Source organism: Nipponia nippon, unplaced genomic scaffold, assembly GCF_047370975.1.
Source record: "Nipponia nippon isolate SJK-2023a ecotype South Korea unplaced genomic scaffold, ASM4737097v1 scaffold_5, whole genome shotgun sequence".
NCBI lineage: Eukaryota > Metazoa > Chordata > Aves > Pelecaniformes > Threskiornithidae > Nipponia > Nipponia nippon.
In genome coordinates, this window is record NW_028262369.1 from 43506132 (window position 1) to 43524533 (window position 18402).

The 18402-nt window shown below is 35.9% G+C and overlaps 1 long non-coding RNA gene across 1 annotated transcript in view; it reads right to left on the bottom strand.

The window, feature by feature from the left end:
- Window positions 1-8170: 8170 nt before the first annotated feature.
- The window catches only part of LOC148052158 (uncharacterized), a 94469-nt gene continuing 84237 nt past the window's right edge, over window positions 8171-18402 (bottom strand). The window contains exon 6 of the long non-coding RNA XR_015699261.1: window positions 8171-8223. This is a non-coding gene — a long non-coding RNA (uncharacterized LOC148052158). The remainder of the gene's footprint in view (window positions 8224-18402) is intronic.

An 18402-nucleotide genomic window follows, 5' to 3' on the forward strand; every position in this document is an offset into this window, starting at 1 on the left:
AGGATGTTTCATATATATACTATATGCTGAAGATTAGTAAAGTGATGCCCATTGTGTATAATAAAGCACATATAACCCTAGTGACATGAAGATGAATTGAGAAAACCCCAAATTCAGTCACAGTTTTGGCACAAAGACTGAGGTGTTCCTGTCACTTAGATTGCAAGCCTAATTTCTGCCTGATAAATTACTTTTTGTCCCCTTAAATTTCCTCTGCTTTTGAAACGATTTCTGCAAGCTATCAGAAGCTATTGATGCTACTAGATTAGAGATTAGCAACCCTAATTAATTCTGCCATAATGAGAGACAATGCCTTCTCCAAAGAACATTTCAAACAGAAGTCTAAGTTCTCTGAACCATCCTTTGAAGGAGGGGCCTCTTCCTTCCCCATTGACTATGACCATAGATATTATGACAGGTACTCAAAACAGAAGATTTAAATGCCATTCACTGCTAATACTGAAAGACTTTTCCCCGTAATTTTTTTACAAGTAACTGGGGTAAGACCTCATGACAAGGTTAATCAACTGCAGTCCACAAATGGTTAAGAAATCTTAGCTGATCAGAAAAAAAATCCTGTGAATTGATGATGATAGAAAAGCAACAGATGCTAAGTCAAAGCTTTCTTTCTTATATCGGGTGGGGGGAGAAATCCCTTTTTGATATTATTGCTAGTTAACAAGGTGCTCTAAGACAGACAGAAAACTCCCAGCTTTAGAGCTAGGTCCATTCCTGAACTGGTAAAAGTATTTACCACTATAAATCACTCTCAACTTTTAGATGTAGTGCATACAATTTTTTAATCAGTGATAAGTTTTATATTCTGAAAAATTTCTCTTTCCCTGCCAAAAGCTCCTCATTCCATGGCTTTTAACAGTCTACAACTCCTTCATCTGTTCAGGGCTGTGGATAATTGGAAGTCATGCTGTCCTTGCAAAATATTTGTTGTGTGTAATCTGAAATATGTAATCATAAAATAAAGAAAATATATTACCAGTTTCTAATGTGATACTGGTGGATTAGCAATTCTTAAGTTGTATTCTAGAATGAATAAGCCTGTAATTGCACAATATAATTTGGCAGGGATCAATTAGGAAACACTGTATGAATACACATTACATTATTCTAATTTCATGTAATATTATCCAAATTATGTTGGTATTTCTACAGAGAATTCAGGGGGGAAAAAAAAGCATCTATACATATCTGTTTCAAAATATATTTTGCTTTTATATGCATTCTGTAGAAAGGCTTTTCCTCCCATAGTTATCCCTGTATTGCTGCAAAATGACGGCTATAATTATACAGGAGAACCTTGCCCCCTCCCTGAAGGACAGAAATTACAGCAGGATACCGTCTGAAAACCAGCCAAATGCTTGTTTAAAACTGTTTGAATGCTTTGCAAGCGAGGTATTTTTCAGCTGGGGCTCTTCTTTCAACCACACAGAACAATGGCTCATATAAATGCAAAACAGGCATGAGAAACAGGCAGCATGGTTTCCCCAATCTAACGCTATTAACCATCTGACCCAGTATTGGCAGGATGCATCTCAAGAACATCACCACTCCCTCTGACAGAGCCCAAGGACCAGGGAATGTATTGCGAAAGATAAAGGAGCAAAACACAAAGTATATAATAGTCCTCCATGCTCCTAGGCAAAGAAATATATTGCAGTAAAACTTTTAAAGCCTTTTTTTCCTGTTTTACACAGTCTGCTTTTTACATAAAGGAACCAGGAGGACAAAGTCCTCACACGCACAAAAAAGAAAACCTTTAAAAAGCTGTTTGAAAAGATTTACAATTTCTACAAAGAGGCTTCCTGCAGCCCTTTGAGAAGGCAAACAGTGCTTTTAAGTGCCATATTTTTATTCTTTTCGACTTGTAGATAAAATCCAGGTCTGATGGAGAACATCCCCCGCATGCACTAGTTTTGCAAGGGAAGTTAAGATAAATTTATCTCACTGATAGGCGTCACAAGCACGCAGCAGACAGGAAAACATATGTCACAATCTCAGCACAGTAAAACGAACACAGTAAAATGAACACCGTCAAGTCTGCAAATGTGAGGACAGCGTCAGACAACTACACTTTAGGCAAGATTATTAACAAAAACTAGTTCAATAGTACAGTAATCACACAAGCTCCAAAAGACTTATGCAGATGCTTATAAGGGTGGGATTAAACACCTTATTAACATCCCCAAAAAGGATATTTTCTTCAGTTAGCATCTAAGGTATCCAGAATTTAATCTCTGATCTCAACAAAATCAAGGAGTTTCCTTGCAAGGACATAACTTTTCACTGTGACCTTAGCTCCTCTGAATACTTCCATTCATGTCAGTGGAAATTTCTCCTTGGATGTGAAGATATAGTAACAGACATCTCTCATCTAAATATGTGCAAGCATTTCAACTGTACTTGCACCTAAGCATGTTGGACACTGTATTTCACGTGCCAGATCATACTTGCAAAATCCTGATTATGGTCTTTGACAGTACAGCATTATGAGAGGTACTGAAAATGTTTACTCATTTTTCTTCCTTCTGGCCAGGCAGTATGGGTCACACAGACTAAACTCAAGCAAACACCTAACCATTAAGGAAAGAATGGAGGCTATCACATCCTATACCCAATAATCACACGGAACTCCTTTCTGTAGTCTGCTACAGGTCTGAACTGGAATTAAAGCAAAGGTTCAACAAAATATTTCAAACCTATGATCCTTATGTTGGTGTAAGTTTAAACCACAAATTTCTACTGCTTTTACTAGCTCTTTTTTTCAACTGGGAGTTAGGCTGCACTTAAACTTTAGCTTACAGCGAGAGGATTATGGTTCTTAACCCTTGCTATCCATTACAGGATGAAACTCACCAACATCTATGTCTTGCGCAATTCATATCGTGTATTTCATACGAGCACATGCCTTCAAGCCTGTTGATTTTGCTGAAATAACATACATTTGACATTTAAAATTTTAACTTACATTTAGTTCCATGGAGCTTTGATCCATGTCTCCATTCTGCAGGGTGTCTTTCACTGAAAAAATATCAGTCTTTTCCTTTACTGTTCTCCATGAGAACCATGAAATAGCCTGAGAGGGTATCATTTGGTTATATACCCATATTTGCAACTAGAGAAAGTAAAACAACAAACCAATGAAAAATTATCGCATAAAGTATTTGGGGAAAAACAGTTGCCTGATCTCTGCCACAGGCATGCATATTATTTAACACAATTGCAAGGCAGAGCAGGAAATCATAGAAAGTGACAGATTAAGAGTTTTTTTTAATTGGATTTAAATTCAACAATATTTTCCTAAGAAACCAAAAATAGACTTCATGTGCTAGCCCCAGTGGCAATTATCCAAGTTTAAAATCAAAGATTATTAACATATGAAAATACATCATATCAAGGGATAACGATGCCGTTTTAAACATTATTATTTCCAGCCTGTATTTCCACCTTATGTAATGCAAGTTACCCACTAACTGATTAATCTTTAAGACCCAGTTCCAGTTTTAGCTCTAAGGGGGACATTTCTGAAGACATTTTCTTAACTTATTAAGGTAAATATGATGTATGGCATTAATCTAACAAGACACGGAATTATTTTAGGCATGCAGGAAATGAAAGTCAATTTCCAAATGTATCAAAAATGCATGCAGGTTAAAACTTGTACAAAACTCACCTTGGAGAAGGCTGAAAATCAGTTACTCAGCTGATCTGGGAATACGAAATGAGACTTTGGTCAACTATTAGAGTCCTTTCCTGAAAAATCTACAGATATAAGCAAAGTAAAACACTCTAAACATTCTTAAAGCAGAGGTATCATTCTTACAGAAACATTTAGTTGTGTGACATCTTAATATTTACATTGTTATTTAGAGTCATCTGGAATTAATCCTGCATAATAAAGTGGAAAGTATCTGCAAGGAATTTATTTTGATCTGTAATAAGCATATACCACGTAGATTTAGGATGGTGATGGGAATCATTCTTCACATAACACTTCCCACATTTTTTTACTTTTTACTTTAAAAGTCTGTCTCTAAGCCTGGACCTGTTTTGGAAATTCTAAAATCCTGAACACAGCAATTTTATTTAACTTACCCATATACTCCTACTGTCCTACAGATGCATAATGCTTCTCAGATAAAGATAATACTTTAGAGTTTATTAGCAAATGCAACAAAGTTGTAACTAAACATCTTTTAATACTTTGTGTCCATTTTCTCACAACAAATAATCATAGAATCATTTAGGTTGGAAAAGACCTTTAAGATCATCAAGTCCAACGATTAACCTAGCACTGCTAAGCCCACCAATAAACCGTGTCCCTAAAAATAAGTGAAAAAATTGCTTTTACACCTGTTTTCAGCCCAAGGACTGCAAAACTTCTTTGCACCCACAGATATAAAAAAAATCTGACAAAAATGAGACAAAATAATGAAAAATAAATCAGCATACTGAGTCAAATGGGGAAAAAGAATGATACAGACCTTTGACAAGAGATGGATATTAGACTACATTTTATTTATTACACATATTTGCATTGTGCATAAGTTTTTTTTATATTTACCAATCCACTGTTTGCATACTGACTGGTTCCTACACTCTCATATTCCACTGCACCAGGAGAACAAATACTTGCACACTTACCCTTTGAAAGAGTACATGTTTACAGAGAACCTAAGAATAGATGCCTTCATTGAAACTGCAACATATATTACAAATGATAAGATGGGGCAGTATGCCACTACCTGTTCCACTGGGCGCAGTGGCTTTCACCACAGGAAATTCATTATCCTCTAGTCTGCTAGGCATGAAAGGGTCAACTTTCTGCCATAAATTTGTGTCCTCATTGAATTCCTGCTCTCATTTCTGTATTGTGCCTGAATGACCTTTATATAAAGGCATATGTCAGGCAGTTGTGAAGCTCCATAATTTCTTCTTTTTCAATGAAAATTCTGTCAATTTTGGCTATTCTCCAAATAAATATCTATGTACATTTTAGGAGTCCATGAAATCATTAAAGATATACTTAAGAATTGGGGCATCTCCTTTCCTTTCTCTCTACCACAACCATCTTTAGGCTACCGAAACCAACATCTTATGTTTCCTAGTCCATATGTGTCTTTTTGCAGAGAAGAGTCAGTGAATTATTCTGACATAAGCAACTCAAAGCAGTGGAGTGGCCATAGGACCATTCATATTCTTGATGAGTTTCAGATTAAAAATTTGCTAAACCATTGCTATTCATGATTTCTATGCTCTTCTGCTTGCCCCATTTGCCAGTTTTACTTGTGGTTTTCAGGAGGATGAGGGGGGATTTGCAATATATCAGAGTAGTACAACCCTGCACCTGTATTTCATCAGGACCAGCCAAATCCCCACCTTGGGAGCTCAATGGGGCATTTCTTATGTATAAGTCAGTGAAGCTATTAATTATTTTAGCATTGAAAAAAAAGACAAAGGCAATTTTTGCTTTAACTAGTAACAGAATAAATGATCAAATACAAAAACATGGTGGTAAATCCAAAGACAGCTTCAAAGATAGTCTTCAAAGCAAAACCAGATAAAATACCTGCACTGATACTCTGATTCAAAAAGCGGTCTTATGTACATTCTTGCTTGCGCATGTGCTGTTACAAATCCTTCACACATGAAACTACTCTTATTCCAGAAAAGAGTGTCTTTCTACTGATTGATATAATGAACTTCCAAAGTAGCTTAAATTTAACACAGTATGGTGACATGAATATTGATAAAGAATTAGTATACTTTATATGTGCATCCTACCAAAGTTCATACTAATTTGTATGTTAAAACAAGCTCCTATACAGTTGCAACTTAATTCATCTCCAAGGAGAAGGAAGCAACAGTAACCAAAGATGAATCTACATTAGGCATTAGTGCTCTGCAATAAGACCACAGTTGGATGCCCCTGTCTCCATGCGCTGCGTATGCATGCACGTGTAGAAATGCAATATCTAAATCTCGTGCATCTACTGAAATGCAAAGTTGTTCTCAGTACAGCTATTTCAGAAGGCCCTGATGAAAATTCATATAATCTCTCAGTAAGACCTTCCCTATTTACCCCTTTTTAAAGTGGCTGTGCTGTTGGTTGTATCTAGTTCAATACATGCATTGAACTAGACTTTAGTTCAGTTTAGAAATCAAACCAGATTTTATTATGTGCATTTTATCGGACTGACACACAGGGATATGCATCATCATCCGCGTAGTAGTAAATTTATTCTCCTTGCAGGGGGATCACACAAAAGCAGTGGCTACTACATGAAAACTGCATTATTATTTGGCAAGCCAGCCTATAAAGAGCCCAGTAGCTATCATTACTAAGTTACATCACTTCAGCCTTTAGTATGAAGATGAGTGATCTGTCTTGTTTGGAAACTTGCAGGAATGAACTTAAAATTTTGCTGAATGAAGAGTCATGGAAAGATTTATAAAAACAAAGAACAACAACAAAAAATCCCTCATTTTTTAGTCTCATCTTTCCAGAGTGTTCTCAGCTATATAATCCCACAAGAGAACAGTAATTTACAATCTCAGAAAAAAAGAGAAATATGATCAGTGCCAGTATACAAGTGATCATGTCCATCAACATAAAAAGCTTTGTACCAATATGTACAATATATTCAACAGTATATTGGAAGGAAAACAATGTCATAATGAATACTTTGTTTGGTCTGTATTTATTACAAAGGTTATTCAGCACATCATTGGATGCTAAAACTAAACTTTACATATCCAGAAAAGATAAGTGACATTCCTATTGGTTTCTCTAGGAATTTACGAAGGCACAAGTCCACACATACAGAATTCAATGTAAAACAGTGATCTCAAGTATGATATGTATTAATGATATTATAATCATATAATGATTAATATGAATTAAGCGCGATAAATCCCCAGTTCCCAATCTCGTACTTAAATATACTGTTTCATTTAATGGGAAACCACCTTCCAAATTTAATATAGAATCTCTGAAAAGTACTTGTTTCTGTGCAGCTTTTCAAACCTTCTATCTCGATGGCAAGTGAACCATTCTCAGAAAGAATTTTCAGTAAGTGGTATCAAGTAGGCCCCAAATACCCATTGACCCTGAAAGCAAGAAAATGGAAACAGTCACTCCAAACGATGTAATCTGTATTCTCCAATACTGTTAGAGTGAATAGCATTCAGGTAATCTGTGAAACTCTCAAACCATTATAATTTAGCCTATGAAACAGCTTCATTGTCAGAGGAAGAATCTGCAATACTGGAGGAGCACTGTATACTCAGCTTTGATACAACAGTCAAGAGATTTCTGAAATGCTCTCAGGAATGTAACCTCCACAAAAATTCTCAAGGTAAAGACATAGCTTATACTGTTTGCACACATCACAACAATACAAAAACACTTCCAGAAAGTGAATGACAGCAATTTAACAACAATGGATTTAAAAAAAAAAAAAAAAAAATCTTTAGAAGTCCTTAATATAAGAGATTACTCAAAAGACTTAGGTAAGGCAGAAAATCAAGCGCCAGTCAATAATTTATACATTACCAAAATGCAATAAAACAATTTAATGGGTCAAAAGAAGCAAACTAAAAAACACTCTCCCTTAGCACTGTTCAGCAGAACTGGAAACCCATTATACACAAATGGAAGGAGAAATCTTATTTCTTGCAGACAATAGTGGTTCAAAAAAAAAAAAAATCCACCCCCCCCCCCCCCCCCCCCAGTTCAAAACAGCCAGACATCTGGATGGAATAAAAAATATATCATCAATATTGTCAACTGCAAGCTATAAGTAAAAAGCATAATAGTGATAACAACATAACTCCAGCATCTATCTATAAATGTGACTGAAACTAGCAACATCTTGATGTTACTTAGCCTGTGGGAACCATTCAAAATATATCAAGATGAAGCCCTAAACTTGTCCAACGAAAACATCTTGTCTGATCTTAGGTCAAACTCTTCAGACTTCTAGCAGACACTATTAATTTAAAATTATAACCACAAATCTCTCTTCATTTGAAAAAAGAAAAAAGTATACAATTTCCTACTAAAACAGTATACAGTAATGTCAAAAATGATAACACATCTAAATTAATGACAGACCAGAGACTCAACTCAATCTAAAGTAATTATAGTTGGTTACCTTATGAAATTTCCTGAACCATGCAACTGAAGATTCTCCACACCAAGTCACTCTGCTAAGGAATGGAAATATTATCACACTTTTGAAAATCGTTTACAACCAAGCTGGCCTGGTAACAATCCATGTGACATGCATCACTTCTGCTTGAAAGAAACTTAACTGTTGGTATTACACAGAATTTATACTCTTGATGACAGGGAAAACATTCTTGTCTGTAGAAGAAATCACAGTGTACAAGGAGTTCTACTGAAAAATATTGAAAATATTTCTACTTTAATTAACTTTGGCCTATATACCAGTTGTTCTCATGATCATTTTATCATATCAATGATGAGATTTATTCTAGTTTATCAATTAGTTTTGTTTTCATACTGTTTATTTTATTATTTTTAATTCTATTGTGTTAGAGTTTTATAGTTTGTAGAATTCTTTGCTCTTTAGACAGAAAAAAGGCTACATTATTACTACTGTAGATTCTGGCTTATAGGATGACTGGTACAAAGAATATTTGGTCTGGGAGCATGTAAGGAAAGAAGGTAAAAGAATATTTGATCTGGGAGCATATAAGGAAAGGAGGTGAATCTTGAATGCAAACACAGGTAAATAAAAAAATGCTCAGACAGAAGCAAGGCTTTGAATTCTTCATGCTAGTAAACAATGCAAACTGTGAAATAAGTAGATAGTATCTGGCCCAGACACAGAGGTGTATACTGGGTCATAAAGTCCAGACTGTTCCCATCAGGCAGACACATCCATTTCATAAAATTTCAAAACCCACTGAAGTTCTGGTGGCTCCTTTGTGAATAGAAGAGGGAGTGAATAGATTTTGTGACATAGTTTAAGTTGTTAAAATACTCTAGTTCTGTGTATTTATTTTAAATATTTCTTTTCATAGTTGTGCACTCCTAGAACAGTGCTGCTCACAGGCATCCTACATTTTTTTACAAAGCTCTTTGTTTATGCCACCACTTCTCTTTTTTCCAGTGTAGAGCTGGCCAGTACATTGGCCCAATCATTTCTCATACATGAATGGGAATGAGAGTCTCCATTCTATTTATTTAGCATTGCACCCTGCTAAATACATCCCAGGTAATAATAGTGCCTTCTCTTCAGATATCAATACGATAGCAGTTGCAAATGTGCCTCAACTATATGTTACTAGGCCTTGAATACACATAATAAATACTTGCAGTAAGCCCAAGTAGAGAGAAAATATGAAATATAACATAATATGAAGTGCATGCTTGCACTTTGAGTTTGAGATAGATAAATTGCGAATGTCAGTAAAGCTTTCATATATTTAGGTTGTGTTATCTCAGTCTTAATACAGCTGTAAAATGGAGTAACAGCAAAGAATAGCAAAACTTTATTTATTTGTGCAAAACCACAGGATGCAGCTTTCCAGCCTGCATTCTGCCAGTATTTAAAAGCCCCCCGGAACTGCTTGAGAAAACTGAAGAGAATTCACTGTCAAATTCTCCACAAATTAGCAAGTTAACTTTTGAGCCGACTCTTAATAATACTTTAATAGTAAAACAGTGATATTTCACACACTATGAATTCCACCTGAATGAATTTGAGCTTGAGAATTCTAAATAATCTTCATTTAGCAGAAATTAATTAAGAAATGACAGTTAAATATTCTACGTAGATAAATACCATTCTATGACATTACTATTAAATGCTTACGACATTTTTTCCTTCAGACGTCAAAACATTATCCACTGCAATATCCAATTCAAAATTAAATGTAAAAAATGGCAGCCTCTAAAAACAAAAGCAAAGGTTGAAACCGTGTTTCCCACATGAAAATAACTGAAAACATTCAATTCCCGCAGAAGTTTCAGCTTTTGAGCAAATTCATTTCCTAACAGAAAAAACTATTGCACAGCTTTAAAAGATTATTTCTAATAGGCATCCATGGTATATAACCACACCGAAGAGCTTTGTAACAGATACTATAAAAGTCATCTTTGTTTCCAGTTTGAGCCAACTATGTTACAATGAACTTAAAACCTACAGTTTGGAAGATCTTGCTTACCACAATCTAAAAATACTAGAAAGCATTTATTCTTCTTCAATAATAAATTAAAAGAAAATATTAAGCAACGCATTTGGGGAATGTGATGTAGATACAGCTAAACATAGCAGAGCGAGAGCTAATTTAGAAAATAAATCTTGCACATTATCTACCTTCTGGTCAAATGTATCTCCTTCAAAACTTCTTGAAAACATACTTTTTCATGCATTATTTCACTGTATGTAAGATTATAAATTACATTACCTCACTGTGGAAATGAAGTATAGACGAAATGATTGTAATAGTGTCTGCTTTTAGTTTTGATAGAGAAATAATAAAGGGATTCATGAGGTTTTGGTCAAAACATTATTTCATTGAAGGATATGACATACAATAGACCTTAAGGAATTTTATGCCCACTGTGACTTGTCCTTGGCAAAGTAGCAAGACTTCTTTTTTAAAATTTTTTTTATTAATGACTCTTTCTTTCTCTCAAAGGAATAAGAAGGTTCTTCTGTACTGTCCAAAGAAATTCTACTCAGTAGGTTTAAAAAAAAAAAAGCCCCGTGTGAATAAGTACGAATTCCAAGGCAAAGGTTTTGTCACGGTAAGGTTTCAATTCAACTTTTTAAACTTCAATAAGACTTTCATGACATCTATATCTTACAGCTGTATTTTCAGTGATGTATTTTCTTTGTCTTGGACTTCAGAATTTAAACAAGCACAGCACTAGTCCCATCGAGTGTAATGGGAAGACATACAAGTCTACAGCTGGGGCCTACGAGAGTATCACTGTACCCCACTACCAGGCTTAGAAGTTGCGATACACAGATATTGGTGTCTCATGTTGTTATGGAGAGAACACTGGCATGGATCTTAGGTAACGTATTGATGGAAGTCAACACTAACTGACAGATCTGTGTTTGCATACAAAGGTTACACTGAGCACAGATGAAAGCCAAGTCTGTGCCCTTGTAAGCAGTTTGACATAACGTGATTCAGACTTCTCTTCAAACTTCGAAAGTAGAGGGACTGGGGAAAAATACTCTCCTGGCCCATTCTTGTCCCATCTAATGTTTTTCCACCATGTTTAAAAGTTCCCAGGAGAGCAAAAAAAAAGTATATCTTTTTAATCTACGCCAACAAAGACATTTCCTTTCTCCAGAAAGAGATCTCTTTCTCCACTTCTGAAAATCTATTTCATTATTCTCACAAGATTGCCTTGAATAACCCACTGAAGAAGGATAAACCCACCTTCCTAATTTAACTGTTTTTATATTTCTTTTCCTTGTACCTTATTTTCTTTTAAAATATCAAGTTGATGAACTTGTGAATAAGCCTTGTCATCTTTTTGTTTCATGAATGTAAAGAACACCCTCAAGTCAGTTACATTTCAGTTTCCTGTCCTCTTTGAACATGCCAGAGCAATTTTTTGCTTTTAGAAATAAATTTTTTCTGCTTTCTTCCAGAATTGCTGACATCACTTACAATAATTATTACAATAATAATGCTATTATTAATATCTTGAGACGTACTCATGTTTTGCATACGGATGATATGGAAGTAAAGACATAGGTTACACTGGAATCATAATATTGCTAATGGAAAGTCAGTTTTAAGTAGTCATCCTGTATTCCATCTTCCCCCCATCTTGCATACATATTATTTGAAAAATATTGTTAACCTAATTTCTGAGTAATATACACTCTGATTTCTTCTGTTCATCATCTTGATGGAATTTATTCACAAAAATGCTACTTTTCTCAGAGTGAAATGCTTTTTATTTTTAATAGATTAAATTATTGAAGCAAAAAAACGTGAGTCAAAGCAAATAAACTACTACATTTTAACACATGTATACAGGTTAATGTGCATGTTTAATGCAACATATTTGGGAAAATGTTGGTATCATTTAGGCTCTGTACATAGAGGCCCACAAAATCTTTAGTCAACCTTCCAGGTCTAATCCAAGATCAATTTTTTACAGACAACTGTTCAGAGAGATTGCTGAATCCACATTCGGGTCCAAGTTTTGCTTTTGTGTTATTTATGATCTACATTGACATTTGGCTGTAGGGAAAATATAGACACTTTATAGTTTTGCATAAGTAAAGTGCTATTGACCATTATACAGGCCAGAGTGGCTATGACTTTAGGCATTTTTATTGCATATATTGTCTTCAAAGCACAACAAACTAATGACTAAAGGAAGGCCAGACAGGGGAGATGAGGAGGGGGTGTCATTCTTTATGTTAGTGACCAGCTGGAGTGCATGGAGCTCTGGCTGGGGGTGGATGAGGAGCCAATCGAGAGCTTATGGGTCACGTTTAAAGGGAGGGCAGGGATAGGTGACATTATAGTGGGGGTCTGCTACAGGCCACCTGACCAGGAAGACCTTGCAGATGAGGCCCTCTATAAACAGATAGGAGCAGCCTCATGTTCACAAGCCCTGGTCCTCATGAGGGACTTCAACCACCCTGACATCTGTTGGAGGGACAACACAGCAGGGTATAAGCAACCCAGGAGGTTCCTGGAATGTGTTGATGATAACTTCCTTCTCCAAGTGATAGAGGAGCCAATGAGAGAGGTGCAGGGAGGTTGGAAACAGATCATCTTTAAGATCCCTTCCAACCCTAACCATTCTATGATTCTATGATGACTGTTCATTAAAAATTACTTGGGTTTACCACTTCTTCATATTCTGCCCACATCCCTTCTTTCTTTGACTAAAGCAGATTTAGAGAGGAGCATAAAAGTATGTGGTTGACTTTAAAGAAGATATATGCCATTATTGCAGAAAACATGCTGGGAACAATATTCAGTTTCTCCACTTGTTTGGGTTAAATCTAGTGCATTTGTAGAAGCAGACTTTGAAAACAGAATTATCTGAGTACATTTCTTTGTATCCCCAATACTTTCTGTAGAACCCATGTTGCATCAGAGGTGTGCCTCGGTGGACCTAATTCATCAAATAGATTTTAAAATCCAATCAAATGAAACTAAGCAGTCTTGCTCCTTAGGGACATATGGTAGTAAATGAAACACCTAACAATGAAAGAAAGATAATAGCAGCCACAGGACTACATTATTCTTGCACACATATGTATATAACATACAGAAAAGAAAATGCCTTGTGCAGCATGAATAGTAAATTACATCCTCAATAGATTAGCTAAACTGACTGATAAAACAATGTTACCTGAAAGGCTGTCATTTCAAAAATGACAAAAAAAAAAAAAAAAAGAAATCTTTTAGATGGGCAGGAAATGTGTTTTTAAACACATATTTCAGCCTTCAAAATGTACTTACACTATTGTGATGTAGGAAAAAAAAGTAAAGTCTGTATAATCTAAAAAGCAGATGGGGTAGCAAGCTGTAAAAATGATACTGCAAATAGTGTCTTAAAAAGTAGTATCCTTTGTTCTCTTCCATGGATTACCATAAACCTTACTGAGATCAATGAGAGTACTTCAGAAAGGCCTAATCTGTTTACAGGTGACGACATTTTCAGCAGTTTGATATACATAACTGCAGGAAACAGCACCCGCAAACATTCAGTGGCAATATGATGTTATCTTCAAAAGGTATGGCTTTAATATACAGTAATGGATTAATGTCAGTATCTCACAGCATTGTGCAAATAAGAATATTAATGCCAGGATAAATGCAGTTTCAGAAATTGCTGATATTTGGAAAACAACTATTTGACACCTGAACCCCTGGGTCAGTTTTACAATTTATAAGAGGTGCCCAGAGCTGGTATGCAGTTTATTAAAATGTATTTGCTATCATGAAACAAACATTAAAACAAAATTCCGTAGAAATTATAATTGAATTAAAACTCAAAATATTCTTCTGCTGCAGAATCCAAGTGGCTCACATGTAAATTACCTGTTTTAAAACAAAATCAAGTAATAACTATCTACAATTTGCACAGAAGGATGTTATGACCAGGCATCAGGTATATTTTGCAAAAGCAGCCCCTTGACCTTTGGGCTCTTCTGTCACTTACCAGATGGATTGGGATTTAACATTGGTGTGATAGTAATGAAACTGGGCCAATAAGGAATAAAAAGTTACAGTGATTACAGCAAGATATATGTATGATTGACCCAAAATAGCAGAAAGCACTCATAACTAACACCATAACCATCTTCAGCATCCAGCAGTACAAGACGACATATTTCAGTGTTTTTTTCAGTGGTTTCTCTTTTTATCCTTTTTCTCTAAAGGCTACACAAAACAATCACACATTTGAAATTAAATTACTTTTAATTATGATTGTTTTACTGATACAGATATACTCTCTCACTTGGCTGATTTTTTTAGAGTTTTTCATTATTTTATTACTATTGGTCCCTCAAGATTGTCATATTGAATTTTCCTAGTCTCTGAAGTAATGAATATTGTAATTAAATCCTGGTTAAAGGTAGTTCACAGCCAAATGGTGCTCATTTCTTCCAAGCATCTGGTTGCCAATTCAACTTTTAGTTTGCTGGCTTTGATAATTCTTTGACCCTGATCAAAGAACTTTTTAATAGAGCTCTTAGTGGCTATTTACATGAGAAGATAAGAAGTGGAGAACAAAACTACAGAAAAAGCCAATCAGGCACTAGAATTCTGATGGCTTTTACCACATCTTACTCTCCTCTCCTTCAGAATAATCACAAGGATACAGAAGTGAAAACAGGTGCAGTTAACTAAAAAAAGTCTGTTCATTGCCCCAAAGGGACTACAAATTACATTAACAGTTAGATCCTGTCCTCCTTAATCCCATGGAACTCTGTGGTAGTTTCAAGTAAAGTAGAAGTCAGCCCTACCTGGCATATATATTCATGAAGCTAGAACATGAATACCTAAATTTAGTGAGAGCTAGTTATGCAGATGCTGAGGAACAATTACCACATGAGAGCTGAACTTATGTCATGCTGCAATTGTAACTCTTTCGGGTGCCATGCCATCTAATTCACGTTATATCTTGGACAAAAACACATCAAGATAATAGCAGAAGGAACTAGAAGGGACACAGATTTTTCCATAACACAGGGGATGCAAGGAGAGGTCTGGTAAGAGCTGCAATAGGGCAAGAGCTGAACTCCAGTCAACCTTGGAGACAGAGAAACAGGCCTGTGAGAGCTCTGTTGGAGGCTGGCACAGAGAATCACTGACTTAACAGAGCATGTGTCTAGAGGATTTTGAGATGAATGAAGAGAGGAGCTGCAGGGAAGGAGGATATAACAGGAGTCATAAGAAATGAATGAGCAGAAGATCAAGACTTACTATGTTGGGGGACACAGGCTAAGGAGATAAGCCAGGGGTACCTGTTCTCACATCAAGTGTAGTCCTTTCCAGAGCTTGAAGAGAGCTCATAGTTTAAGCTTTCTCCTGTCAAAAAAGCTCCATAGAAAATTGGGTAGAGAGTTCACCCTGTTTACCCAGGAGTTTAACCAGAGGGACGCAGTATAATCTGCTTTTCTACTGTAGCAGACAGTTTTGGATCATACTGCAAAATCAGCGTGTGCACTCTTGGAAAACTGCTGTGACCCGAACTGGAGTAGACTGACATTGTACTACACAAGTTCAAAAAATGACTGCACCTTGCCCATACCCAAAGGGACCATAACAGAGAGGGAGGCAGAATGGGCTCCCACCTCCACAATGATGTATGTAGACCATAATTACCTCCTGGCTCTACTCTTTCAATTTAGGTAGCAGAGTACAAGCCAGATGTATAGCTCTGGCACCAATACTATCTCCCAAATCACAAGGTGGGGATCACTTCTTCCAAGTTAGGCATTAATTGGCTATTCATTTTCTAAATACATAGACTTGGGAGCTTAGAATGATCTGCAGAAGAACTGAGCACTCACAGCTTCCAGTAAAGTCAGTGGAAGAACTGCTTTCGGGGTGGGGGACAAACTCGAAAAGGGTCTTAAATGTAAGAGTCAGCATTATTGGACATTTCTGACTTTATAATTCCTTAATTTATAAGATACAGATATCAGCTTCTTGAATTACAGAGGGACTGAGAAAATGCATAAAAATTAGCAAAAAACTTAATCTTTCTATTGATGAACACCTCAGAAATTAATAATCCTGTCTTGACAGCAAAGTTTGAAATAGCATGCAGTAAATAAACTCAGATACACACATAGATCAATAAGATGGAGGGTAATTAGTGTTGTGTTATAAGTGAGCAACCCTTTGGACTAAGTAAAACAGCCATTCTAATGAAAAATTAGTATGAGATCACAGCCTGACAGGTGAGGTTTTTGACTCTCCATAATTGCAAACGTTTATGAAAAGGCTAGATAAATATTTTTTGGGAATACACGGTACAGATGATTTAATTTTGGGCCCATGGCAGAAATTAAGGGAGATCAAGATCTCCCCCAGTCCTATGATTTTGTAACCCAAGACTGTATATCCTAATGCCTACATACAAGTAGGAAAAAACAAAAATATGTGGGCAACCTTTTTCAGTCTTTTGCTAACTTCTGACTGATTGACTTCATTTAAAAAATGCTAATTAGGTCCCAAGTCTATTCTTTAATAGGCAAGCATCATCATTTGGCAAATACAAACTAGCATGTTGACAGTCATCCTGAATACATAGATAGAAAGATATATATATCCATATATACATGGATATCAAAAAAACCCCACATTTTCCTCCAAGCAATTTTAAAGCGCATATTGCACATTTACGTAGAATGTTTGCTGTCTTAACAATATCAAAATGTCGTATATGTAAGTACGCACAGAGCAAAGCCTCCCAAGTGTAAGTAAACCATTTGCAAACAATGAGGAGCCATACATTTCAATAAACACAACTTCAAACTTTTAGAGTAAAGCATTGAGTGGTCTGGTCAGTATCAGATAAAAATACTATAGCTATTAATTTTCTTATTAAGAAGGCTTTTCAAATGATTATAAAAATACCAGCAACATCCTCTTGTTCTCCCAGACTATACCTTACTTTTCTCTTGGTGGTCATTACCTTATTCCTGCCTTGCAAAGAATGGCATGCTGTTGTGACATTACCAATGCAAGGCTTATCTCTCTCCCTAAGGAAAGTGTATCTCCAAAAATGAATAATTCAACAGGTTGAACCATCATATTCTGTTTTCTTGCTAAATGTATGTCTATTTCCATGATCTTATAAACAGCAAAGTACCACAGCAAACTAAACCAATCCTTAGACAAGTAACAGAACACAAGCCTTTCCACCCGTGTGTCCCTCCCACTGCTGACAGCACTTGAGGAAACTCAGCCCTAAACCAGCAGAAATATATCTGGAATGTTAAATATGGTTTTCCTGGACAATGAAAGGCTTACAATCTACCCAGTTTCCTACAAGTAAAGCTACTTCAACATAAAATGTAAATGTCTCCTGTGTACTGATGTCCGCAGTGTTGTCAGAAAGGATCTGGTGGGGTTTTTTTGGTTTGGGTTGGTTCTCTTTATCTTTATTTGAAGAAGCCTTTTAAGGTCAATTTTTAAAGGCGTATAACAGATTACAGTTTGGCAAATACTCCATCTGAGTACCAGTATCATGTATATACAAACAAAACACATGGACTTCACTCCTTTTCTCAGCATCAGCTTTGCTATTCTTGTCTTTTTAGACTCATAAATTGTCTTTAGAGAAATAATATTGAGAAATACAATGCTCTCAAAAAAAAGTAGTGCCTTTTGGAGAAGATTTTCAAGTGGGAGTTTTGTAGTTCAAACAAATTAAGGTGCAGAAGATGTGGTTTCCAGCCTTGGAGTAGTTACAGCACCGTCAGTAGGACACTTGCCACAAGCCCACAACTACCTATCTAATAGAATTAGCGAAATAGCAAATCATGCTGTGTGCCTCTGGCATCTGGCACTGTCTTACAATGGCACTGCACCAACACTTCTATTACACTGCATTACAGGCACAGAATACTACACTATGTATATACATTACACTCTTTCCATACTTCCAAGGTACTCAGTCCACTTACAAGTATGTTTATCCTTCTAATAACTGAAGTATTTTGGTAAGGACTAAACAATCATTAAATAGTAAAGACAGTAACAAACTAAAATTAGAACTCTGTTGATATAGAAACAACCTAGGTTATTTGAAAAAAAACAAAACAAAACAAAAGCAGCTAATTAAAGTAATATCTTATGGAAAAGGGTCTATAGCAGCTGATGGCTCGTAGCAGCTTTTGGCAC